The sequence below is a fragment of the Lycorma delicatula genome, chromosome 1 (assembly GCF_047948215.1).
Source record: "Lycorma delicatula isolate Av1 chromosome 1, ASM4794821v1, whole genome shotgun sequence".
NCBI classification, from domain to species: Eukaryota; Metazoa; Arthropoda; class Insecta; order Hemiptera; family Fulgoridae; genus Lycorma; species Lycorma delicatula.
In genome coordinates, this window is record NC_134455.1 from 393,797,601 (window position 1) to 393,825,200 (window position 27,600).

Here is a 27,600-nt window from a genome sequence, read left to right on the forward strand (position 1 = left end):
TTTTACGTACAATGTAACGCATGCGTACATTACAATAAATGAAGGTATTTTAATATAATTTTATTTATCGTTTATCTATATAAATAAAAATGTAAAGATTCAAAATGTTAAATCTCCGAAAGTTCTTCACCGATCGCTTTGAAATTTTGACTGAACGTTGGATTCGATAGGCGCGTGTTTTTATATATCTAAGATGTCACAGCTGTGACATGTAAAATCATGCTTTTTTAGAAAAACAGCGCTATCTGTTGGACGTAAACGCAACACACGCTATACTAAATATTTTTCGATTCCATTTCAGTGTTTCCAATATGTGTATCCGCTATAGACTAAAAAACCTCTGGACCGATTAACGCACGGGGAAAAAGGGAAAATCGATAAAACTAAAAGGGAAAAAGGGGAAAATTGAAAAAAATTGAAATGGAAATGGAAAGGTGAAAGGAGAAAAAATAAAACTGAAAAGAGGGTAAAGGAAATAGAAACGGGGGAAGGAAAAAGGGGGAAATGGGTGAAAGGAAAAGGGAGGGAATAAGGTAAATGTGAAAATGATAAAAGGGTAAATGGGGGGAAAGGAACAGGGGAAAAGGGAGAAAGAGTAAAAGAGAAAGTTTAAATTTTGTGAAGTTCCGTATGTTAATTTTGTTACCTTTTATCAAACTTTTAATTGCGCGTGCACATTAATGTCATGTAATTATGTCAGTAATGATGCACGTGTCATTTTTTTTTTTTCGCTTCAGTCATTTGACTGGTTTGATGCAGCTCTCCAAGATTCCCTATCTAGTGCTAGTCGTTTCATTTCAGTATACCCTCTACATCCTACATCCCTAACAATTTGTTTTACATATTCCAAACGTGGCCTGCCTACACAATTTTTCCCTTCTACCTGTCCTTCCAATATTTTTTTTTTTGTCTTCAGTCATTTGACTGGTTTGATGCAGCTCTCCAAGATTCCCTATCTAGTGCTAGTCGTTTCATTTCAGTATACCCTCTACATCCTACATCCCCAACAATTTGTTTTACATACTCCAAACGTGGCCTGCCTACACAATTTTTCCCTTCTACATGTCCTTCCAATATTAAAGCGACTATTCCAGGATGCCTTAGTATGTGGCCTATAAGTCTGTCTCTTCTTTTAACTATATTTTTCCAAACGCTTCTTTCTTCATCTATTTGCCGCAATACCTCTTCATTTGTCACTTTATCCACCCATCTGATTTTTAACATTCTCCTATAGCACCACATTTCAAAAGCTTCTAACCTTTTCTTCTCAGATACTCCGATCGTCCAAGTTTCACTTCCATATAAAGCGACACTCCAAACATACACTTTCAAAAATCTTTTCCTGTCATTTAAATTAATTTTTGATGTAAACAAATTATATTTCTTACTGAAGGCTCGTTTAGCTTGTGCTATTCAGCATTTTATATCGCTGCTGCTTCGTCCATCTTTAGTAATTCTACTTCCCAAATAACAAAATTCTTCTACGTCCATAATCTTTTCTCCTCCTATTTTCACATTCAGTGGTCCATCTTTGTTATTTCCACTACATTTCATTACTTTAGTTTTGTTCTTGTTTATTTTCATGCGATGCATGAACATCGGCATGAACGGCATAGACTTCATCTATGCCGTTCGTTGTCTCTTCTAAATCCTTTTTACTCTCGGCTAGAATTACTATATCATCAGCAAATCGTAGCATCTTTATCTTTTCACCTTGTACTGTTACTCCGAATCTAAATTGTTCTTTAACATCATTAACCGCTAGTTCCATGTAAAGATTAAAAAGTAACGAAGACAGGGAACACCCTTGTCGGACTCCCTTTCTTATTACGGCTTCTTTCTTATGTTCTTCAATTGTTACTGTTGCTGTTTGGTTCCTGTACATGTTAGCAATTGTTCTTCTATCTCTGTATTTGAACCCTAATTTTTTTAAAATGCTGAACATTTTATTTCCAGTCTACGTTATCGAATGCCTTTTCTAGGTCTATAAACGCCAAGTATGTTGGTTTGTTTTTCTTTAATCTTCCTTCTACTATTAATCTGAGGCCTAAAATTGCTTCCCTTGTCCCTATACTTTTCCTGAAACCAAATTGGTCTTCTCCTAACACTTCTTCCACTCTCCTCTCAATTCTTCTGTATAGAATTCTAGTTAAGATTTTTTATGCATGACTAGTTAAACTAATTGTTCTGTATTCTTCACATTTATCTGCCCCTGCTTTCTTTGGTATCATTACTATAACACTTTTTTTGAAGTCTGACGGAAATTCCCCTTTTTCATAAATATTACACACCAGTTTGTATAATCATGCTGAAACTTGAGAAGAACATAGAAAGCTTTGCACCAATAAGAGAAGTGTGGGATTGTTTTGTTGCAGCCTGTCGAAGTTCTTATAAACCTTAGTCATTTGTAACAATCGATGAACAGTTACTTGCATTTTGAGGTCATTGTAGCTTCAGAATGTATATCCCTAATAAGCCTCTGAAAAATACGGGATTAAGATTGTCATGATGTGTGAGAGTTCAACTAAATTCATGGTAGGTGCAATTCCTTATACTGTGAAAACAATGCAAACTGGAAATTTGCCACATGCTGAAATTTTTTGTCAAAAAATTGTCAGAAACTATTCATGGTTCCAATCAGAATATCACAATTGATAATTGGTTTAATTCAGTGCCTCTAGCCACCTTGTTACTTGATCATCCTTACAAAGTAACTATTGTTGGGACTTTCTGTAAGGACAAACACGAGATACCCCCTAAAATGGTCAATCTAAAGGGCAGAAAAATTGGATTGAGTATGTTTTGCTTTGATGAATTCAAAACTGTGGTATCCTATAAGGTAAAAAATAATAAAGTAGTCTTGCTACTACCAACATGTGATGAAAAGTCAACAATCGACCCGAACTCCAAGTAGCTACACATCATTGAAATATACAAGGTTACTAAAAGCGGAGTAGATTCAATGGATCAATTGTGTAATCAAATGTCTTCTAGTTGTAAGTCAAAAAGGTGGCCCCATTGTGTGTTTTATGGCATGATAAACATAGCTTTGGTAATTTCATATGTCATATACATATCCAACATAAAATTGGGCCTAAACCAGTAGCAAGTATAAAGACGAGAATTTGCTCACAAAATTCAATGTGATCAGGTTAAACCATGGCTTAGCTTGGAAGCCATGGCTTCCAAGCTATGCAGAGCAGTGGTGCACACAGTAGGTGCGCACAGCAGTTGAGAGATCGGTTTGTCTGCCCTCTGTTCTTTTACATGATTGTGTGGTTTGTTCGACAAATTAATGTACAAAGTAATAAACGCAAGTTAATTAAAACTAAGACATGACAGCGTTTGAAGTTCATATTTTTTTATTAACGCGTTACGAAAATAAGGAATTTATTTATTTATTATATTTTATATTTTTGTGTAATATTTATCGAACAATTCGTATTGAATCGAATCAAATTATTTTGATCGGGTAAGAAGTTTTAAATAAATACATTTTTCCTTACTTTATTTACTATCTGTTATATTATTTATTCCTTGCGTGACGACCAATAATGTCCGATCGGTTGTACCTAACGTGTATTTCCCTGTCGATTTGTCTTTTATACACTACATCTTTCTTGCTCACACAAATTCCCCCGTACGCTGTTATATACAAGGCTTTTTGTTTCCATCCCTTCTTTTTTAATAGTAATTTCTGTCATTGCCATTGATTTCTGTTTATTTATATATCGATTGTAGCAGTTTACATTCCATTCGTGTCGCTTTTATAAAATCGAAGTACTTTACTCAGCATATCGATCGTCGTCATGTTAATCTATTCGACGGATATAAATTTAAAGAAATGAGACGATTATCTCGACTTATGTATTTAGTGAACCGTGCAAAAACCGCTGATTTTTTAAAGGAATAATTTATTGAAATTCTGATTTCTATTTAAATTATATTTACCTATTCTAGATCGCATGCGATTCAACCGTTGATGGTCCTGGTGGGCGTGGTTTCTTTGATTACTTCTCGATTGTTTTCAAATAACTAACTGTTATACGAAACAAGTATTTTGTTCCGATCGTACCGTTGTTTTATTTATACAAAAAAAAAACCCCCTGAAAGGATCAAGGGAAAACGTAATGAAATCTAGATCAGAGCGGCATTATCGATTACTAGCCGGTCAGGGCTCGCTTCGATCGCCCGACCGTCTAGCCAGGGGGCGAAGCCTTCTGGACCCTTGACGCGTTCATATCCTCGTGTTTGTGAGAATATTAAATATTTTGCAGTTATTCGTTAAATAAAAAAAGATTAGTGATTTCACTTAATTATATTTCTGTTACAACGGTGACAAAATAAAAATGTGAGCGCATACAGCAAACAAACTATTCTTTTTTATTGGAGATATATAAAGTTATAAATAAAAGGAAAGATGACTACACTCCGCTTTAATAACATCATAAATGACAATAAATTCAAGTAGAGGGCATTGTGATATGTTGACGAACGACCCCCCTCGCTTATCTTATCGAACTAAATTTTAAAGGTTATTCTAACTTCTTGATTTGTTTCTCTTTTTCTTTCTCTTGTTCTTTTTTGCCGACCGGACCGACAAGAATTTTTGGTAATTTTATTCCAGGTGAAGAACGGCAAAGAAATGTAAAAAAAAAACTTCGTTTTGGAAAAAAAGTAATGTAAAGCGAAATAAAATGTATGGCGTTAATTTTCTTCTTTTAAGTGTTATTACACGAAGTGAATTTTATACGGAGCGGTAATTGCTTCGCTAACCGGCTCTTTTTTATGGGTACTAACATCTCAGGAATGGTCGACCTGAGACTGCGCAAGACTACACTTCATTTACATTCATAGATCATATTCATTCATTCTCTGAAGTAATACCTTACGGTGGTTCCGGAGGCGAAACAGAAAAATAGGGGTATTAAAAGTGTGTGTGTGCGCGCGCGCGCGAATGTGTTTTTAGTGCGCTCCAACGGGAGCGTAGATACGCGAGTTATAGAATTTTAAAATATAGTTTCATTGAATTCATGTAGTATATTCGTACAGTTGTAAATTACATTACATTTTTCACTTTGTTTTTAATATTTATTATTTTTATTAATTGTAAACAAGTAATAAAAATCAATATGTATCATATATTTCAAATGTAAAATAAGATTTCAATGTTTAAAATTCAATTCAGTTCTTCTGATTCTTTTACTACAGTGTCCATTCATCTCTTTAAATTATTCCATTTAAAATGAAATTAAAATAATAAATAATGGCCTAATAAAATGTAATAAAAACTTATCTTAAAAAATAAAATAAATCATATTTACTAAAACAATTACAGTAATAGTTGTAAAAGCTGTCCTTAACAGAATTTATTTTTCTGCACTAGATCTCATATTTGACGTGAGGGGGTTTATAAGTAATAAGTGTAATTTTAGAAAACTGTTTTTTAATGTAGTTAGTATTGTTTGAGTTCAATGAATATGTAAACAGTTACTATTTGCAGACACTATTTCTGTTTTAGTCTTAATAAATTATTTACTATTATGTTAGATTAAAAAATCTACTTGTTTCAATGTTTGATCATTATTTTTCATAAATTGTTATGTAAATAATAATATTAATTTCTTTTTGTTCACTGATAACACATTCTAATTAATAGTTATTTAAGAATATGGATCTAATTGTCAGGTAAAAGAAGTATTGACTACATGTGGTGCACAGCATAAATCTCCATATTTTCAGTGTGATGTAACGTATGTGCTACATGATAACTCTTTGTTTTGTCTTACTCATCATTAAAAGTCATATTATTAAATTTTTAATTGAATAGATTTATTATGATTGACTTTCAGAGTCATGTTTGCCAGTGGGAAGTTCTTTTTAGAACTATATTCCAATCTTTATCAGCCATTAAATATTTCCAAATGATATTTGTTTTGATGTTACTAGTTTTATGGGATGTTTGGAAAACTTTGTAAAATGCAATCGATAAGTAAGTTTTGAAATTTATGTATTAAATTTCTTTTCTATGCTATATGCTATAAACTTCAAAATATTATATAATGGACAAAATTAACAAATCGGATACAACTTTTTGATACTTTATAATGTCATAAACTTAGTACAGTAGAGAAGTAACAGTGCCTGATACAGAAGTACATTCTAAAAGAATGTTTCTTACAAAGTAACAAATTCTGTTTAATGTAAATTTTCTATTCTTGCAAAAGTTTCTGTTAAGGGCAGATATTACTGTGAATTATATCTTTATAAAAAGTAATTATGATAAATATTCTTTATTATAATTTTTTTTTACACTCAGATTATTTTTGGAAATAAATCAACATTTAATTATTTGGTTAATGATGTTTAAAGTAATTGTAGTTAAATTTAGTGTTTAAATAATTTAATGAAAAACAAAGTCACATGTAAACACAGTTTTTATTCTATAATACTTTTGTCATAAAAAAAACTTAACAGGATTTTCATTATATATATATATAAAATTAATGATAACTTTTATTGGTGTGTGGATGTTTGATACTTGAAAAAAAAATTGAATTAATGTTACCATAATTATGATTTAGTATAATTTATATTTTTTAAAAATTATTAAATTTTTATTAAATTAAATAAAGTGACGTGTAAATAAAGTTTTAATTTAAAAAAAAGAAAATGTTTATACATGTATTCATATTTTCTTGTTAAGTATTTATATTAATTACCACTTTTTCTTTACAATATTAGATTTGGGAGTTTTTATTTTTAATTTTCGTTCCACTTTTTGTATTGCACACATCATAACATAAATATTTGCAGATGTATTTTTCTTAGAATCCACTAATGTCCAATTAACTAATACTGGTTTATTATTACTAGTAAATACATAAAATACATTTTTACTACAGAAACAGGTACATTTGTTGCTGCTTTAAACAATATATCACAGTTCATCTTTTTTTTGACTGACATAGTGAAACATATATATTATAAGAGGTACTAATCTCTATAAGAGTTCCTTTCTCTATGAGAATAAAATTGAACAGAGAGTAGATTTGAATTTTAGGGTTAAAGGTAATCTGCATTTTGCGGGTTTGACCTATTGATTTGAAGTAGTGTGTGAGACTCAGTAAAGAAGCCAGTTGGAACAGAAACCACTTTGTTCCTCATATTACTTTGTAATCTTGTTATTTTTGATAATAGCTATCTCATTTATGAGATTAACTTTATCTCATCTCACCTAACGTACAAAAACCTTAGATTGTATAAAACAATATTTATTATTAATTTTAACTTAGTTTTTCCTGAGTAACCATCTGTACCATACAAATATGGATTCAGTAATCAACACAGTATAATTTTTGTTACTTTTTAATAGCTAACAATTTTTTAAATTGTGCGTAAGATTTGAACATGGTTATTTCAAAGATTAACACTGTAATATTCTGATTATTAAAAATTAATAAACATTTTTGATTTTCCTCCTTTTAACTCTATACCAATTCTATGTAAGTTGCTACGTAACAAAAGTAAATAATATGAATTTCCTTCAAATTTACGCTGATATTGCAATTTGTTGTTCATCATTATTATCCTATTTTGGATTTATTTATTTAAAACTTTAGGAATATATCAGTCTCTAGATATGTCAAACTTAATGGGTACAGTCAATAGTATTTTGTAGAATTATTTTATTATTATGAAACTGAAGCTTCAGTTATTTTCTTGTTTTTACTTTTAAATAAAATACTGATTCTTTTAACCTGTTTAATTGTTGAAGGTGTCGGCTCATTCCAAGCACTTTTTAACATTCATTAGATTAAGATGAATTTTTTCTATACATTTTCTTCATTTTCCATATCTCGATCACTCAAGTGATTTTTTTCTTTACAGTCTTTAATCATTTTTTGATAATTCATTCTAAAAAGTATTTTAAACTCATCGCAATACATGTCGTTGCCAGTTTTATTATCAGTTACCAAAAACATATGATTCAGTAATATAAAAAAAATTGACAAATATGAAAATTTCTTGTGCTATATGGATTGTGTAAATGAATTGATATTTTCCAATTTGATTTAGTAGTGTTTCTGATACATTTATTCAATGATTGAAGTGATGGAATTTGCTGTATTATAATTATTTAATCATTGCCATATACAAAGATTCCTTTTTTCATAATTGACATATGTACTGAACTAATTTTAATTGTTAGTTTCATGTAAAATATTAGTAGTTTTATTTTAATCTGTAAATAATGATTGAAAATAAGTGATGGTTCAAAATTTTCAGGTGCAGGTGATATTTACTGATCAGTAATGATTTAGACACATTTGTTTTAAAAAAGATATACTTGTCATGATACGAGGGTTATTTTTTTTCAAGGTCTGATCGATCATTAAAAACCCGCACAAAAATCGGATGAACCTTTGCGCTTATGTGTTGCACAGCGTCTCTAGTATGGCCTTCAATCACGCCACTTCACTTCGTTTAGTTCTGAACACGCAGCTAGCCCGTAAACATGTCTACAACAATAGCATCTTCCGCCAAGTGTGAAGTGCCTGTGGTAATTTGATTTCTTCAGGCTGAGGGGTATAATGCGGCTGAAATTCATAGACGAATAAGTAATGTGTACGGTGAAACTTCAATGAGTGACAGCAAAGTACAACAATGGTGCAGGAACTTTAAAGCAGGACGTATAGATGTTCAAGATGCAGACGGTCAGGGAAGGAAGGGAGTGTCAACCAATAATCTCGTTGAGCGATTCGAGAAAATCGTCGGTTCACAATTTCTGTATTGAGTGATTCATTTCCTGAAATTTCAAGGTCAGCTTTCTACACCATTGTGAGTGAGAGACTTCAGTACTGCAAACTGTATGCGAGATGGGTTGCCAAGATGCTGTCCAACCATCACAAAACAATGAGAAGGGACGCCTCCCTAACGTTTCTCCAGCGCTACCACAATGAAGGAGAAGATTTTCTGAACAAAATTGCCACAGGGGACGAGACATGGGTCCATTTAAAAATGAAGAAACAAAAGAACAATGTAAACAGTGGATGCATTCTCATTCTTCCAGTAAACCAAAGAAGTCTTCTCCAATAGAAAGTGTGTGGCTACTGTGTTCTGGGACCGGAATGGAGTTCTCTTGGTGGAATTCATGGAATGTGGCACGACCATCACAGCACCCTCATACTGCGTGACTCTTCAACATCTATGAAGGGCAATTCAGAATAAGTGGAGAGGAATGTTGTCATCATGCATTGTCTTTCTCCATGACAATGCTCGGCCGCACACTGCAGCTGTAATAAAGAAGCTCCTGCAGCATTTTCATTGGGAAGTGTTTGTTCACCCACCATACAGCTCAGACTTAGCTCCATCTGATTTCCACCTCTTTGCTCACGTAAAATGCTGGCTAGGAGGACAACATTTTTGGCACAGACATCGAGCTGCAGACCAGCGTAGAAAAATGGCTGAAAACACAGGCGGCTCCGTTCTATAACGAGGATATTGGAAAGTTGGTACCACGCTACGACAAATTTCTAAATCGGAGTGGCGACTATGTAGAGAAATAGCGTTACTATCAAAGTGCTTGTTACAAATAAAAAAAATTTTATTTTCACTGTGGTTTTAATTTCGTGACCGATCGGACCTTGAAAAAAAAATAACCCTCGTATTTACCTCTAATTCATTTATTAATCTATTTATTTACTTTCTCTGTCTACCTGCTCTGTATCCATTCTAAGAAAAATTCATCTGTACGTTTACAATTGGATGTATGTTTGTGGTTAATGTATTTACAATAGATAGAGAAGCCTGTAAATCACCAAGAGTTCATTTTCTGTAGGATTAACTCAGAACTGTGTGGCCCAATAGCAGACAAATTCCAGTGCTGAAGTTTAACATCTTGGTCAGGCATTATAATCTCAGTGGATTGTAATTTTATATATCTCCTTGTGATACTATATCTGAATACAGCAGAATCTTTTAGGGTTAAACCTATTGAGTATTGAGGAGGGAAACAAATTCTTTTAGTAATAAAAATATTTTTCAATTAAAAACTTTTTTTTAAATTATGTTACTGGTGGTATTAATTTCATATGTTAATTCCTCCATTAATTTTGGACCTACATAACAATGACTTGAATTCAAATAATAGTTTTTCATTTTCTATAGTTTTTGTATAATCTGTCAGCATATTATTCATGAATAAAAAATTAAGAAATTACATTTAAGTCCAACTTATATCTAATTGCTTATTATTGCTGTCTAAAATTTAATTTTTTTTTTAAATGATATCAAAACAAACATAGTTTTGTGTCATCTGTGTAGGAATTAGCCTTTTCTTTTAGTCATTTCAGGTAGGAATTCTACAGTTTTGGATATATTAACTCTGGTGCTCATAATTAATACTCTTGGTAAATTGGGACTAGTAATTCTTTTTTGCTTCTTTTATTTTTTGCTTTATAGATATATATTATTATTCACTTTCAAAATATAATCTAACTCGGTTATTGGTTATATCTGGAAAGTTATTTCCTTCAAATTTTTTAACAGTTAAACCTACTAAGTCTTCCTTATTTCTGTCTAGTTTTTTCAAACGATTTATTTTGTTCGACTCCATTGTTTGAGGTCTGGAACTATGAATGTACAGATCTATTTTAATTCTCTCCCTTTTCTCTATGAATCTTGGAGAAGTTTCTTATGACCATGAAAGACACCCTTCCTTAAATTGATTTTAAATTCATTGTAGAGTGCCCAGATGAAATTGTCCAAAAATGTAAACTGGGTTTCTTCTGTATATATGGTGTTGAATAAGACTAAGAAATAAAGACTTAATGGGCAGCACTCATATTCTTGATAACAGGTTCATTCAAGCAAGTGTACTTGCTGAGTTACTAATGTTTTTTTTATTAGCTTATTAACTTTTAGATTTTATTTTTTCCAAAACTGTTATTTATTATCACAAACTTAATCTGCATGTTACAAGATCAGAATTTTTATTGAGTGCAAAACACCTCTTGTGGAAATTTTTGTGTACTTGTGAAGCTGTCTGCTAATAAGGAGTCCCTATGAAATTATAAAAATGACAATTATATTTACAGATCATTTATATATTCTTTATTTTTATTCCTTTATTAATTATATTGCAGATTATTTGAAAACATTAATTATTTTTAAAGGTAATTTTTTTAAAAATAATTTATTATATATATATATATATTTCACAATTTAATCAAGCATTATTATGACTGTAGTGGTAACAGATTAGTGTTATGGATGTAAAATGAAAAGTGGAGACAAAGAAAGTGGAAATAATTCTGTTAATAAACTAAAGCAAGTATTAACATATAATGGTGAGTACATTGTTAAATTAATGTATTAGTACTTAAAAATAAATAAAATATGCTCCATACATGAAATTATACTAGCTGTATCATCTCTTCATTACTTGCTTTGTTTTTCATTTCAGTTATAGATAAAGAATTGTATATAGTAGACAATGGGAAAACAGAACAGCAAACTTAAGCCAGAAGTATTGGAGGATCTTAGGCAGAATACAGAGTTTTCTGGTTAGTATTATATATATATATATATATTTGATTGCTGATGTCATTTCTCTGTATATTGTCTTTGTTACATGGCAAAAATCCCCAAACCAAATTACATGACTTTTTTTATTTGGAAAATGTTTAATTAATCCCTTCATAATCACATGAAACAAACATTACCTTATAGGTAAAGAAATTTTTTTTTATTTGTTGATATAATTGTTAGTGTCATCGATCAGGATTTGGTTAACTATATATTTTTTTTTGCTGTTTTAAGAATCAATTGATAAAAATAAACTCTTTTGTGAACAAGACCTCAATCACTTGATAAATACTTAAACAAAAGCTTAAGTACAAGGAAGTATTGTAATCATGAAAAATTTCAGATTTCAACAGAAATATTCATTTTGACCATCCCTTAATCCATTTTGACTAGTTTCAGCGTGACGTCTGAACATATGTATCTCGCGTAACTCAAAATGGATTAGTCATAGAATGTTGAAATTTTGGATTTAGGACTCTTGTAACATCTAGTTCTGCACCTCCCCTCTTCATTGCAATACTGGTCCAAAAAGCCCAAAATCCAAAAACATTTTGTTTTTTTTTACTTTTACTTAACTGCAGTAGTAACCTCATCGAGAGCTTTTCAACGATGTATCATAAGTGGTACTTATTTTCATTGGTTCGAGAGCTCTAGCCTAATGAAATATTTGAATCTTATATGGAGAAGGCACATCAGTTCGAATCAGACTTCATCTCCTTTTTTTTAATTTAAATATATTGATTTATTAATAATTATTAACCTCTGATTGCACAAAAAAATTACAATAAATAATAATTCAATAATAACAATAAAAAAAAAATATGAAAAAATATCAGAAGCTGTTAATGAAATAAAATTTTATGTACTGTTTTATTTTTTGGCGTACAAGTAAGTCATGTGGTATCCACATCAGATTTTTTAAAATCTGAAGTCAAGTTACATGACGGTTATCATTTATGTGCAAGTAATTATGGAATTAAACTACATACACTGAAATTATATGCACTTATCAGGGTTTTCTTTTAGATGAAGTCTCATTGTGAATACCACAAAAAAAAACCAAGTACCTATTGCCAAGATGCTCTGTACATTTGACTAGCAAATTTTTTTTATTATAGTTGCAGTTTTTATATCAGTTTAAACTTAATAAATCACTGTAGATTTACTCCCATGAAAATTGTTATGTCCACAGGCGTATTGTCATGTGAAATTTTGTGTCCTGAAATTTAAGAGACCTCTTGATTAAAGCTGAGTTTTTGGTTTTCTTTTAATGTTTACTTCCTGCATTTACTTATTTTTTAGCAATAATTTTTAGAATTTCATTAAACTCTAGAATTACTAAAACACTGTTCAGCAATTGAAGTGAATATTTCAATTTCTTCATCCTTATCTCTTCTTGTAGGTGGGAATTAACATTCGCTAACATAAATTTGGGGGCTATCTCTTCGAGTATTGTGATATAGTTCTTCTATGTTTACAAGTGGCACTGGTATTGTTATAAGAAGCTGCCTTTTATATTGACCGAAAATAGGTACTAGAATAGCTATTTTGTTTTGTAGTTTTTATGTTAGATATTTGCTCACATGTATAATTAACAAATAATGTGTAAATACAATTTTTTTTTATATGTGTTTATGTTAATTATAATCAACTTAATTAATTATATGTATATTTAAAATTTGGCCGAGGACAAATCAGATAAGTCGTAGAAGCGAAGCTAAAATAAGCAACAAGTAGTCAGAAGAAATTAGGAATTTGAGTAGTACGAGCGTGAAAAACCTACTGTTATTGAATGTAAATTAGAACTGTTACAAACCAGACAATGAGAGCCGGAACTGTAGAAGCCATTTTCTTTACAATTTTCGTTACAATTCCCTACACTTTTTATTTATTTATATTGAAAAAAAAAATAATGGCGAATTGTGGTGTTAAGAGTCCAATTAAATACTATTTTAAAACTCCTTTAACATCTGTTGACAAACAAATCTAGAATAATTTATAGATTGTGTTTCTGAGGTAGTTTTACCATTGTTAATCATACTTATGATAAAAGTAGCAGCAAAGTAAAATTTTTGGATATTTTTTTATTTTGAAGTGGCCTACTGGGGACCATGCCAGTATAATTTTTTTTTCTTTGCATTTTCTTCGAAGCACCCATTCTCTTCTTTGTCCATTTTCTGTGGTGCTTTTACTTCAAACAAGAACCGCTGTATTGTATGTTAATTTTTTTAAATTCAAGTAGCCCTCTCTCTTTTAATCTTTTCTTTCATCTGCTTTTCTGCTTTATGTATCCTACTTAGCATCTTATTTTCAAAAATTTTTCAAAATGTTGTTTATTTAGCCTTTTTGGATTCATTTGTCTGACGAATTATACAAGGCATATTCATAAAGTAAGAAGTGTTTGGTCATTAAAAAAATTTACTCGTTAGAAAACGTTTTTACTTACAGTTTTAGTTTACTACACATCTACTTCACTTTTCCACATAATCACCATTCAGTTCTAAGCACTTTTCATAACGCTGCACCAGTTTCTTTAACCCCTCTGCACAGAAGTTTGCCACCTGGAAATTGAACAAATTGACAACGGAAGTCTTGAGTTCCTTGTCGTTTTCAAACTGTTGGTCACCAAGCCACTTTTTCAAATGCAAGAAGAAGAAGAAGAAGAAGAAGTAGTTGCTAGGTGCAAGGTTGGAACTATATGCAGGATGGTCAGAAAGTTCCCAATGAAAATCTCAAATCTTCTTGGTTTAAGGCAGTGGTATGAGGATGCGTGTTGTCGTGAAGGAGGATTATGCTGGATGATAGTTTCTGCGTCGTTGATTTTGGGTCGTACATCTCAGTTTGATGAGTGTTTTGCAGCACACATTCAGAATCCAGGGTGTCAAAAATGATGCCCTTTTCGTCCCAGAAAACAGTAACAACATTTTTTGACACCAACTTTTTTGGTTTTGGGGAACTTGAATGGCGCCACTACATTGACTGTTGTTTCGATTCTGTGTTGGTATAGGATATCCATGTCTGGTTGCCTGTAACAGTGTGGGAAAATGAATTATCGCCATCTTTTCTATAGCGGTCCAAAAACACTCGTCCACTGCACATTCTTTGCTCTTGTGTTGGTCAGTGAGCATTTTCAGTTCCTATCTGCCACACAATTTGTGATATCTGAGCTTTTCTGTGACTGTTGTGTAGGTAGAGATGTGTCCAACATGCCGAGATTCATCAGTCGCCGATCACATTGCAGTTTTTAATTCACTTGTTCAATGATTTCATCGATCTGAATAATGGGCCTGCCACTCCGCTCTTCATCATGCACATTTGTGCAGCCATTTTTAAAGTCTCAACACTATTGTTTAACCTATTCTTCACTCATTAATGTAGATCCTTACACTAGGCACAACTCCCAATGAATTTTCGCAGCTGAAGATCCTTTTGTATACAAAAATTGATTCGCAGCACTCACTTCACTACTGGCGGGAGAAACAATTGTCGCGAACATTGCGATCTGCATTCACCGGCAGCCAAATGATTACTGAATCAAAATAACAACTACAGTGGCTTTGTAAATAGCCGATAGATGGCCCTGCATACTTGTAAGTGTGTTCAGACCCGCTAATATTTAAATATAAGCTGATGGCCATTACTTTATGAATATGACTTGTAATTGCATTTTTCAAATCTTGGGTTTTATAAATGTTATTATTTGATTTTTAATGTGTACCCTTCTTCTGCTTTTCTGGAATTATAGACTCTTCTTTGTATTTTTGTTTTGATTTTGAGAAAACGTTCTTACGGGCAGCCAGATTTGCTGTTTCAATTCCAAGCAAGATCACTGGTCTGACTATAGTATTGTAACACCTGAATTTTACATTTATAGAAAGGTTGTTTTTTGTTTATTTTTTAGGTATCTTCGATTGTTAGTAAATACAATTTTTCTATTTTGGATTTCAGGATCCAGACAGCTTTGTGCGACTCTTTTTTACTGCTTACTTACTTTCCTGAATATTAAATTGAGTTGTTACATTAATTTTTCCGTACTTTCTTTATTGATTTTTTGGCATACATTTTTTAGGTTTGACATGATTTTTGTTTTTGAGAAGGAAATTTGCAAGCTTACTTTTTCTGTTGAATTAGCAGGTTGTTAATTTTGGAAACTCCCATCTTCTGATTTTGGGAGAAGTGCTAGTTCATCTGCAAAAGCAAGGCTGCTGATTTTTAGATTTTGATTTTTGGTCCAATTTTAATGCTTTTTTCATTTTTTTTCCAGAAGGTTTTCATGTCTTTATTTAAAACTGGATTGAATAGGATGGGAGACAATTCATCTCCATGTGCCAGACCTGTTTTAATTTGAAAATGACATATTGGTGATTTGAAGATATTCTTTGCTGATTTCTTCCCAGAATTTTACCTTAGAAATTATGACTGTCAACATAAAATTTATTTGTACAACTTAATCCATGTATTTATAATGTTACCAAATGTTATTATACCAGTCTTTGCATTTTAAGAAAAATTACACATTTTTAGTGACCCCTAAAATGCCTAATTGTTCATGATTAACACCAACTGCTAAAAGGAATATTGAAGGCATGCTGAAGTGTACAGTATACAGTATGCTGTTCAGTATACAGTAGTATACTCAACCGTACAAAAAGCTGGAATCACTTCAGATGCTTGTTGTTGGATTCTAGCATACTGTAGAGGAAATGAATTTCTTTAAAAACATATATTGCAGCCTCATTCTTTTGATTGGTAATCCATTAGGTAAAATACATTTCATATATTTCTACATATATTTTAGGTCATAAAAGAGTGGATCAATTAGCTATCAAAACAAATGTTGTTATTAATTTATTTTTATTTTAGATGCTGAAATACAGGATGGTACAAAGGTTTCTTGAAGGATTGTCCAAGTGGACATCTTAGTGTTGAAGAATTTAAAAAAATTTATGGAAATTTCTTTCCATATGGTGATGCTTCAAAGGTAATCTTGTTGTGACACTTATTATTGATGCTTCTTCCTGTTGTATATATTTTTTCTATTTCTTATTCATTTATTTTATACATGTGTAATAGATAATTACTGATGCAAGGACATTTACTGATATAAGTCAATAGTTTTGAATCATATAAAGTCATTTGAATCAAAATTTTTAGAAAATATGTGAGCTCAAAAAAAAAAAAAATATTTAACTTAACTATGCACCTTACCAAAACTTAAACTGTCCTAGGTAGTACAAAGAACAATTTGTAATTTTTTTAAAAAAGTATGCACAAAGTAAAATAATTTAAAAAAAATTGTTTTACAGTTTTAACAATACTCACAGATCAATAAATTTATAGGCTATAAGAGGTGTGTTTTATGTAAATTAACAGAAAAAATAATAAATTTCATTATACTGGATTACTTGCCGCATATTTATAATAAATACTGACTGTATTGTTGCAAAGGTACTAAAATAGTAATACTCTGGTTGTTTAATTTTATTAAGCAATCAATTTCATGATGCACACTTAATATGTGAAATACTGTATCTGATGATTGAATTTACTCTGAAAATTCATTCTACTTAAGTAATAATGATATTAAAACGACAATTTTTTTCAGTATTAATGTAGAAGGTGATCTACTGCTGTAGTTAGTTGGTTAGTTCTTAGATGGCGCCGCTGAAATGCTATATTGAAATAAGAAAATAAATAAATAAAATTTTTAACATAATCTAACCAAACTTAAACTTCACTCGCTAACCTTGAATAAGCGAGCATAGGTGAAGTTTGATTACATTATATTTATTTATTTTCATATTTCAGAATAGCGTTTCAGTGGCACCATCTAAGAACTAAGTAACTAACTACAGAGGTAGATAGACTCCTCCGTACATTAATACCTTTTTTCTCTTATTTTTATTTAGTGTTTAACTTTTTTATTAAAATGCATTAAATCATTTTTTTTTTATTTATGTGGGCCATTTGGAAAACTCTTGGCTTTACAAAGAAAGCACAAGAGTTTTCAATTCAATGCATTTAGACCAATGACTTTTTAACTTTTTATTACCCAAGTATAATGTGATTTGTACAGCTACAAGTATAAGTGGTTGTTTCAGCTTTGAACTCATCATTTGAAGTAAATCTTTGTCCAGCAAACCATTTCTTCAGGTTTGGAAAGAGGAAGTAATCAGTGGGAGCCAAATCTAGTGAATTTGGCACTTGTGAAAGGACTATGAAGCATAGGTCATGGAATTATGTAGCAGTAACTCAAGACTTGTGTGCAGGTGCATTATCATGATGAAAGAGCTTTTTCTTTTCAACCAGATGTGGATGTTTAGCTTAAACAACACCCTTCAATAAGTCCAGTAGTGAACCGTAATACTCCTGTAATGGTGCTCTCTTTTTCCAGGTAATCTGGTAGTCAACACACCTTTTTCCAGGGAGTCAACACACCTCAAGAATTCCAAAAAACTGTAGCCATGACTTTTCCTGCTGATGAAACTGTTATTGCTTTTTTTGGTTTATTTTAACCTGCTCTCGTCCACTGTTTGATCTGTGCATATAATAGTGAATCTGTGTTTCATCTACTGATATAAAATGTTAAAAAAACTCTGTGAAACCACATTTAAATCAGTTCAGTCTAATGCATTTTTGTCAGCTGTTAACAAATATAGCACCCATTGAGTGGAAAGCTTTTTTATACCCAAAACATCATGTAAAATATAGTGGGCATAATCTATTGAGATGTTTGTAATGTTAGTAAGCCCAGGTACCTTCAGTTGCCGATCATCTAATACAGATTGTAGATTTTTGTGATGATTTCATCAGTCAAAGCAGTTTTTGTGCATTCTGAGCATTTATCATCTTGATTGAATGTAGACTATGTCTAAATCCAGCAGTCCATTTTTCTATCGTCAGATATTAAAGAGGAAGAATTCTTTAAAGTGTTATGTAACTCATTTTGTTTGACCGTCAGGATTAAACCTTTCAAGACAATACTTTATAATCGCTCATACTTCAATTTTATTGAAGTTATTTCAACATTTCTCAGAAAATGTCAAAATCTGTTTCCTTTACCAATCTCCACAAGCAACTAAACAACATGTCTGAAACTTTGCAGCATGTCGTTTAAGAATGTTTCCAGAGATGTCCCATCTCTGTGTCAGGCCAAGAACTTTCCGAATAATCCTAATTTAATCAATTTAAAATATTTTTTATTAAAATATAAATATATATTTATTTATTAATGTATAAAATTTATTAATAATTTTTTAATTAAAATTTTTGAGACTGATGTTTTTAATTAATTTATTATGCTTACAAAAGAAAATCTGTTCTGAAGAAGTACAGATCTCTGTTTTGTACTCATTAGAGATACATACTAGAAAAGCAATAATTAGGAAAATGTTTAAATGTAGTTTAATAAATTAATATATTCTATCACCGGTTTAACTTCATCAAGACGATGCAGCTTTTTTAAACCATTGAATTTTTGAAACAATTTATTTGTGCAAAAGATTCATTATTTACTATTATTAAATTATAAATAAATTAATAAAGCAGTGATATTTATTAAAATATTATATTTTATGAAATACAATAGATATTTAGAAAATAAATTTTCTGTTAGCTGTTACAAGACTTCTTTCACATTATGAAAATAAATATATATTTCAGTTACATGAATTTATAATGTGTTGATCAAAGAGATGTATGTTGATATAGCAGGTATATCATTGAGTTATTATATGCTCAATCCTCAATATGCTATATGCTCAATATTTTTCTTACTTATAGATCCAAACTTAGTTATAGAAATAACTATTTTTAAAGTATTGGATTTTCTCACAACTTATTGCACGTATTGCTAATATTAAACCAGTTATTTTTTTCTTATTTCAATTTAAAGTTAAACAAAAATAAAAGAAAGGAAAAGAAAAAATACATTAAAATAAATTATACACACACATAACTACACACAATACATGCTTCTATGCAATTGCTAGATCAATCAAATATAAACCGGAGATTTGTTTTTAACATTACTAATGTAGAATATAAATATAAAACATATTTATGATTTATTCTTTTCTATGTACTCTTTCTAAAGTTTTACACATTTTGAGATTGTGGATTCTTTCTTCATAAAAAGTTTAAGGACATGTCATGAGCCAATTGCGCAATTTGTTGTAAATTGATATCCTTCCAGTGCTTTCTTTAATGGTCCAAATAAAAAGAAATTGCAGAGGGATACATCTGGACTATATGGAGTATGTTCTGAGATTTCCCAGTAAATTTTGTTCAGTTTACAAATGCTAATAGCTGTGTGAGGCTATGTGTTAGTCATAAACAGGACCATACCAAGGCATTGTCAACGGAACATTTACCAAGGGCGCTCAGAACATGAAACAAACCTTTTTTACAACGAAAAATACAATATAAACAGTAAACAGTACATTTATTAAAAGTTTTGTTCAAAGCTTAGACTTAAAAGGACCATAATGGGTATCTATTCGTGCAGGTCATTTTTTTTAACCAAGGAAATGCAGTCAAGGCAGTTTTTGATTGATTTGAGGATATTGTTTCAGTCTTGAGAAATATGAAAGATGGCAATTCTTTTACTGACTTGCATTCGCTTGCCAAATCACTGTACAAGCAAATTTAAAGTTATAAATTTCTTATATTTTGAAGCTCTGGAATCTGGTACTAAATACATTAAATAATGTCAATACTCATATATTACTTAAGAAAAGAGATCAGAATTTTCATTAAGGTTGTTCATCTTTGTGATAAATTAAACATTAATACCAAATCAGATAAAAGAAAATGACAGATGAACTTGTCGATAATGAATCACTGAGTTTAGATTACATTAAAATGTAGTGTTAGAGCATTATAAGGTGAAGTAATAATACAATTGGAAGAACGCTTTCACTACATTAAACAGATTGTGGAAGAGTTGTCTTTTTCTTTTAACCAGGAAAGGCTTAATTTCATCATCAATAGAAGAATTAGAAGAAAAAGGAAATCTGTTGTCAGCTGTATACCCAGAAATAGACAAAAATAGTTAACACAGAAATAAACAAAAATTATTTGAGAGCTTCAAGTAATCAGGATCAAACTTCAGATTTAAGCTTTTATCAGTAGAATGTAAATTAATTAATGATTTGAAATTGGATGATATCATTAATGATTTCACTAATTCAAAAGTGAGAAAAATAAAACTATTGATGAATATTTTTATTTAAATTTTAAGCATGGTTAGTCAAATTAGTACCACAAATAAATGTATGTTTTATTGTAAATTTGTGTTTCACATTTTTATTGTTTTAAAACAAGCTTAATTTTGTACAATTTAATTTTATTGTAATAAAAAATTTCATTATAACATTATTTCTTTAATTATGTTTTTGCCATTTAGCTATTTAAAAAAAAATAGTCATAAAGGGCACCATATTTATATTTGCCAAGGGTGCCAAAATCATTGATACAGTTCTGGTCATAAAGAATAATCACATCTATAATTGACTGACTGCACCTTTTGTTACTATAGGCATCTTTCACTCTATATCAAAGAGCTGTACTATGCAGAACTCTCACTGTGAAATTGATGGAGAAATTTGACAAGCAGTCAGCTCTCCCAGTTTCAAAAGGTTGCAAAGGCCTTTCCAGGTGATGGATGTGTTTTTACCTTTACAGGAGAAAGTTCTCTATTCCATACCCACAGGTTTCAATTCAGAAGTGTAATCATAGTCCTGTGTCTTATCATATGTGACTATTTAATGCAAAACAGTTATTTCCCCTTGATGAAATCAATTCAGGAGCCTTTGGAAAATTCCCTATCAGGCCTGTTTTTGATTTTCAGTCAAACATTGACACCCACTTCCAAAGCAATTTCATCAACCTTAAGGTGCCGGTCATCTTCATTGAGGTCATGAATCGATTGAATGTTGTAATCCATCACACTTGTCCTTGAACATCTACTCCAACTCTTATTTGCTACATTTTCATCCCGTCCTTTAAATTCGCTAGCCCAGTCATTTGGGTACAAGACAATGTCATACCCCTAAACTGAGCATGCAGTATACTAAAATTTTTAGAATTAATATAGCAAGTTATAGATTTATCTGTTTTTGCTGTTGACTGAAAATCAACTGTTATTGAAATCGGTAAAAATTATACATTTTATTTTGTTCATTACTGATTCTCGTAGTTTTTCTTTTATTGACATGTTGATTTACATATGTCACAATTTTTGTTTTTTTGTGTTATTTCAGTTTGCTGAACATGTGTTTCGTACGTTTGATGCTAATGGAGATGGAACAATTGACTTCCGGGAATTTTTATGCGCCCTTTCGGTGACATCGCGTGGAAAACTCAAACAGAAACTGAAGTGGGCATTTAGTATGTATGATCTTGATGGTAACGGGTTCATTTCACGACAAGAAATGCTTGAAATTGTTACTGTAAGTTTGTTTGTGCCATTTCTTAACTGTAATTATAAAAATTATCACTTTTCAAAGAAGTTGATTGATGGATTATTTATATGGTTCTATAATGTTAAAAATCAAAGTCAGACTGTAAGCTGTATGGTGGTATCATAACAGTTTATCTTTTTATGATATGTGTTGAATTGTTTACTTTATGATCATGTATGGTCTATTCCATTACTGTAAACATTACTGATTTAACTTTTCTATACCTTACTTTTCTATACCTAACCTCCTCTATGGATCATGAGACCTTGCCGTTGGTAAGGGGGCTTGAGTGCTCAGGGATACAGAGTAGCTGGACCGAAGGTGCAACCATATCGGAGAGGTATCTGTTGAGAGCCAGACTAAGGAATGATTCCTGAAAGAGGGCAGCAGCTCTTTCAGTAGTTGTTAGGGGCGTGAGTCAGGACGACTTAAACGGCCGTATCAACATCACTCAGTCCTCTGAGTACTGCACAGCTGAAAGCAATGGAAAACTACAGCTGTTTTTTTTTTTCCAAGAAAATGTGGCTCTGCATTTTCAAAAGCAATAATGGAGGCGCCTTCCTTGGTAAAATATTCCGGAGGTAAAATAGTCCCCCGTTCGGATCTCCGGGTGGGGACTACTAAGGAAGGGGTCACCAGAAAAGTAAAAAATAACATTCTACAAGTTGGAGCGTGGAATGTTAGAAGCTTAAAAAAGGTTGGTAGGCTAGAGAATTTAAAAAGGGAAATGGATAGGGTAAACGTGGATATAGTAGGAATTAGTGAGGTTCGGTGGGAAGAGGAAGGCGACTTTTGGTCGGGTGACTTTAGAGTAATTAACTCAGCGTCAAATAATGGGCAGGCAGGAGTAGGTTTCGTGATGAACAAGAAAATAGGGAGGAGAGTAGAGTATTTCAAGACGCATAGAGATAGAGTCATTGTAATAAGGATAAATTCAAAACCTAAACCGACAACGATTGTTAACGTCTATATGCCTACAAGCGCCCATGATGATGATGAGGTAGAATGTGTATACGAAGAGATTGATGAAGCAATTAAACACGTAAAAGGAGATGAAAATTTAATAATAGTTGGAGATTGGAATGCAAGCATTGGAAAAGGCAAGGAAGGAAATATAGTGGGTGAATACGGGCTGGGCAAAAGGAATGAAAGAGGGGACCGACTTATAGAGTTTTGCACGAAGTATAATTTAGTAATTGCCAACATTCAATTTAAAAATCATAATAGAAGAATATACACTTGGAAAAAGCCAGGCGATACTGCAAGGTATCAGATAGATTATATCATGGTTAAGCAAAGATTTAGAAATCAACTCGTGGACTGCAAAACTTACCCTGGAGCAGACATTGATAGCGACCATAATTTGGTGATAATGAAATGTAGATTGGGGTTTAAAAACCTGAAGAAAAGGTGTCAGATGAATCGGTGGAATTTAGAGAAGCTTGAGGAAGAGGAGGTAAAGAAGATTTTTGAGGAGGACATCGCTAGAGGTCTGAGTAAAAAAGATAAGATAGAAAATGTAGAAGAAGAATGGGAGAATGTTAAAAAGGAAATTCTTAAATCAGCAGAAGCGAACTTAGGCGGAATAAAGAGAACTGGTAGAAAACCTTGGGTTTCAGACGATATATTGCAGCTGATGGATGAACGTAGAAAATATAAGAATGCTAGTGATGAAGAAAGTAAAAGGAACTATCGGCAATTAAGAAATGCTATAAACAGGAAGTGCAAACTGGCGAAAGAAGAGTGGATTAAAGAAAAGTGTTCAGAAGTGGAAAGAGAAATGAACATTGGTAAAATAGACAGAGCATACAGGAAAGTTAAGGAAAATTTTGGGGTACATAAATTAAAATCTAATAATGTGTTAAACAAAGATGGTACACCTATATATAATACGAAAGGTAAAGTCGATAGATGGGTGGAATATATTGAAGAGTTATACGGAGGAAATGAATTAGAAAATGGTTTTATAGAGGAAGAAGAGGAAGTTGAGGAGGATGAAATGGGAGAAACAATACTGAGATCTGAATTTAAGAGAGCATTAAAAGATTTAAATGGCAGAAAGGCTCCTGGAATAGACGGAATACCTGTAGAATTACTGCGCAGTGCAGGGGAGGAGGCGATTGATAGATTATACAAACTGGTGTGTAATATTTATGAAAAAGGGGAATTTCCGTCAGACTTCAAAAAAAGTGTTATAGTAATGATACCAAAGAAATCAGGGGCAGATAAGTGTGAAGAATACAGAACAATTAGTTTAACTAGTCATGCATCAAAAATCTTAACTAGAATTCTCTACAGAAGAATTGAGAGGAGAGTGGAAGAAGTGTTAGGAGAAGACCGATTTGGTTTCAGGAAAAGTATAGGGACAAGGGAAGCAATTTTAGGCCTCAGATTAATAGTAGAAGGAAGATTAAAGAGAAACAAACTAACATACTTGGCATTTATAGACCTAGAAAAGGCATTCGATAACGTAGACTGGAATAAAATGTTCAGCATTTTAAAAAAGTTAGGGTTCAAATACAGAGATAGAAGAACAATTGCTAACATGTACAGGAACCAAACAGCAACAGTAATAATTGAAGAACATAAGAAAGAAGCTGTAATAAGAAAGGGATCCGACAAGGATGTTCCCTATCCCCGTTACTTTTTAATCTTTACATGGAACTAGCAGTTAATGATGTTAAAGAACAATTTAGATTCGGAGTAACAGTACAAGGTGAAAAGATAAAGATGCTATGATTTGCTGATGATATAGTAATTCTAGCCGAGAATAAAAAGGATTTAGAAGAAACAATGAATGGCATAGATGAAGTCCTACGCTAGAACTATCGCATGAAAATAAACAAATACAAAACAAAAGTAATGAAATGTAGTAGAAATAACAAAGATGGACCAATGAATGTGAAAATAGGAGGAGAAAAGATTATGGAGGTAGAAGAATTTTGTTATTTGGGAAGGCCATGTTTGGAATATGTAAAACAAATTGTTAGGGATGTAGGATGTAGGGGGTATACCGAAATGAAACGACTAGCACTAGTTAGGGAATCTTGGAGAGCTGCATCAAACCAGTCAAATGACTGAAGACAAAAAAAAAAACCTTACTGTAAGCTGAATTTTTTTTTCCCCCCTAATGTTGTACATAAATTGCATGCAAAAATAATTACTGTACTTTGTATGTAAATAACAAAAGCAGTTATCATGTTAATATTTCTCTTTTTTTAGAAATAGAAAGTTTTAAATATCCTTAATAAAGAATAATGTGTCTTTAAAAAGACTGGGTTTAGGTGATACGAGGTGTGTTCAAAGAGTAACGAGAATTTTGAAATTTAGCAGGTTGTATTAGTCTGATTCTTGGGATTTTCGTTGTTGTATTGGTAAACATGTCTGAAAAGTATCTGTACATTTTTAGACATATTTGATGTTTATTTTGTTGTCAGCTGTCAAAAGGATAACACATGTTTTGATACAATCAGCGATTTTTTATTTGTATAAATAATGGATAAGAGAATTTGTTTTAAATTTTGCTATAAGAATGGAATTACGTGTAGCAATGTTTTAAAAATGTTAAATATTGCTTTTGGTGAGTCTGCTATGAGTAAAGCAAGGGTTTATGAGTGGTATAAGTGTTAACAAGAAGGTTGTGAAGACCTTGAAGAGCACCCTGTACACCCTAGCACTTCAACAACCGATGAAAACGTGGAAAATGTAAAAAAAAATCATGATGAATGATCACCAAATCACAATCAGAGAAGTTGCTGATGATGTTGGGATATCAATTGGCTAGTGCCATAAAATTTTTTCAGATGTTTTGGGTATGAAACGTGTGACAGCAAAATTTGTTCCAAAATTTTTGAATTGCGAACAAAAACAGTGGCGAATGGATGTTGCTCAGCAGTTACTAAATGAAGTCAACAATGATGCAGAACTACTGAAACGTTATAACAGGTGATGAAACATGGATTTACAGATATGATGTTGAAATTAAGGCTCAATCGTACCAGTGGAAGCATTCTGGATCACCAAGACCAAAAAAAAGGTTGACAAGTACGGTCGTATGTGGTTATACTCATCTTGTTCTTCAATTTTAACGGCATAGTGCATCATGAGTTCTTGCCACAAGGTCAAACAATCAATAAGGAATATTACCTACCAGTTTAACATCGTTTGCGTGAAGCAATCCAAAAAAATGCCTGGATTTGTGGTGAAACAATTCATGGCTTTTGCACCATGATAATGGGCCTGCTTACATTTCATTGTTTGTTCGTCAATCTTTAGCCAAAAACAACAACAATGTAATGATACCCCAGCCGCCATATTTGCCAGACCTGGCTCCGTGTGACTTTTCTCTACTCTCAAAAATAAAGAGAATCTTAAAGGGTCTTCGTTTTACAAGCATAGATGAGATTAAAAGTGAATAGCTGAAAGATCTAAACGCTATTCCAAAGATCGAGTTTCGGGGATTGGAAATAGCGCTGACATAAGTGTATAATATCTAATGGGGACTATTTTGATGCGGATAACATTAATGTAGATGAATAAATAAAATTCTTTCCAAAAAACAAAAATTCTCGTTACTTTTTGAACACTCGATACTATAAGAGAAAAATAAGTATCATCAGTGATTCATAAAATCGTATCTATATGTAAGTCATAAAATCTTGAATAGAAAGTTTCTATTACAAGCTAAAAGTAAACATTAATAAAACTGGCTGACAGTGTTAAAAATACAGCCAAACCTGTACAGAAATTGTGGCAGATCCGTTGACTGAAATAATAAAATTTCCTGTTTAAGAATCCTGGCATTGAAGAGATTTCTAAATTTCCAAAAAGAGAGATTTGACCATCTATGCTATGATAACTAAAAACATAATGTATGAAATTTGTTTTTTTTATTCTTCACATCTGTTACGAATTTATCAAAAAGTTATTTTTTAATGCTTGGTTCCCAAAAATCCTACAAAAGGCATACTTGTCAAACAACTAAAAGGTTAACTCCAGAACCAGCAGCTGAAATACTGCTAACCAGCTGTAAAACACCTTTCAAAAATCTTAAAATAAAGATGTTTGTTGGAGCAAAATACTTTATATATTTTGCCCACTGGGCTGGTGGTAAAATCATCAGAAAAACACCTGTTTAATAGCTGATTTTCAAAGTCAAAGATTCTGAGGTTCAAATCCTAGTAAAAGGTAATTGCTTTTTTACAGATTTGAATACTAGATAGTGGATATCAGTGTAGTTTGGTGATTGGGATTCAATTTACCATATTTCTCAAGAATAGTTGGTCTGAGTCTGTACAAGACTCCACCTCATTTACACATCATACAAATCATCCTCATCACATTGAGCCATGGAGGGGTTGCTTATTGTTCACTAGTTGAACAGATTGCAACGTACATGTTAGAAAAGAAAATTATTTTTTCAAGTATATTTATCAATCTACTTAATAAATATCATATTACAATCTTCAAAAAAACTTTGTTAAGCAACATATCTTCTCCAACCAAAAACTGGTAATTTTTTTGTTTTACAATTTATGACTAAAAAAGA

The 27,600-nt window shown here is 31.7% G+C and overlaps 1 pseudogene; it reads left to right on the top strand.

The window, feature by feature from the left end:
* Positions 1-27,600, top strand: part of LOC142317368 (neurocalcin homolog) — a 52,639-nt pseudogene that overhangs the window by 23,171 nt on the left and 1,868 nt on the right.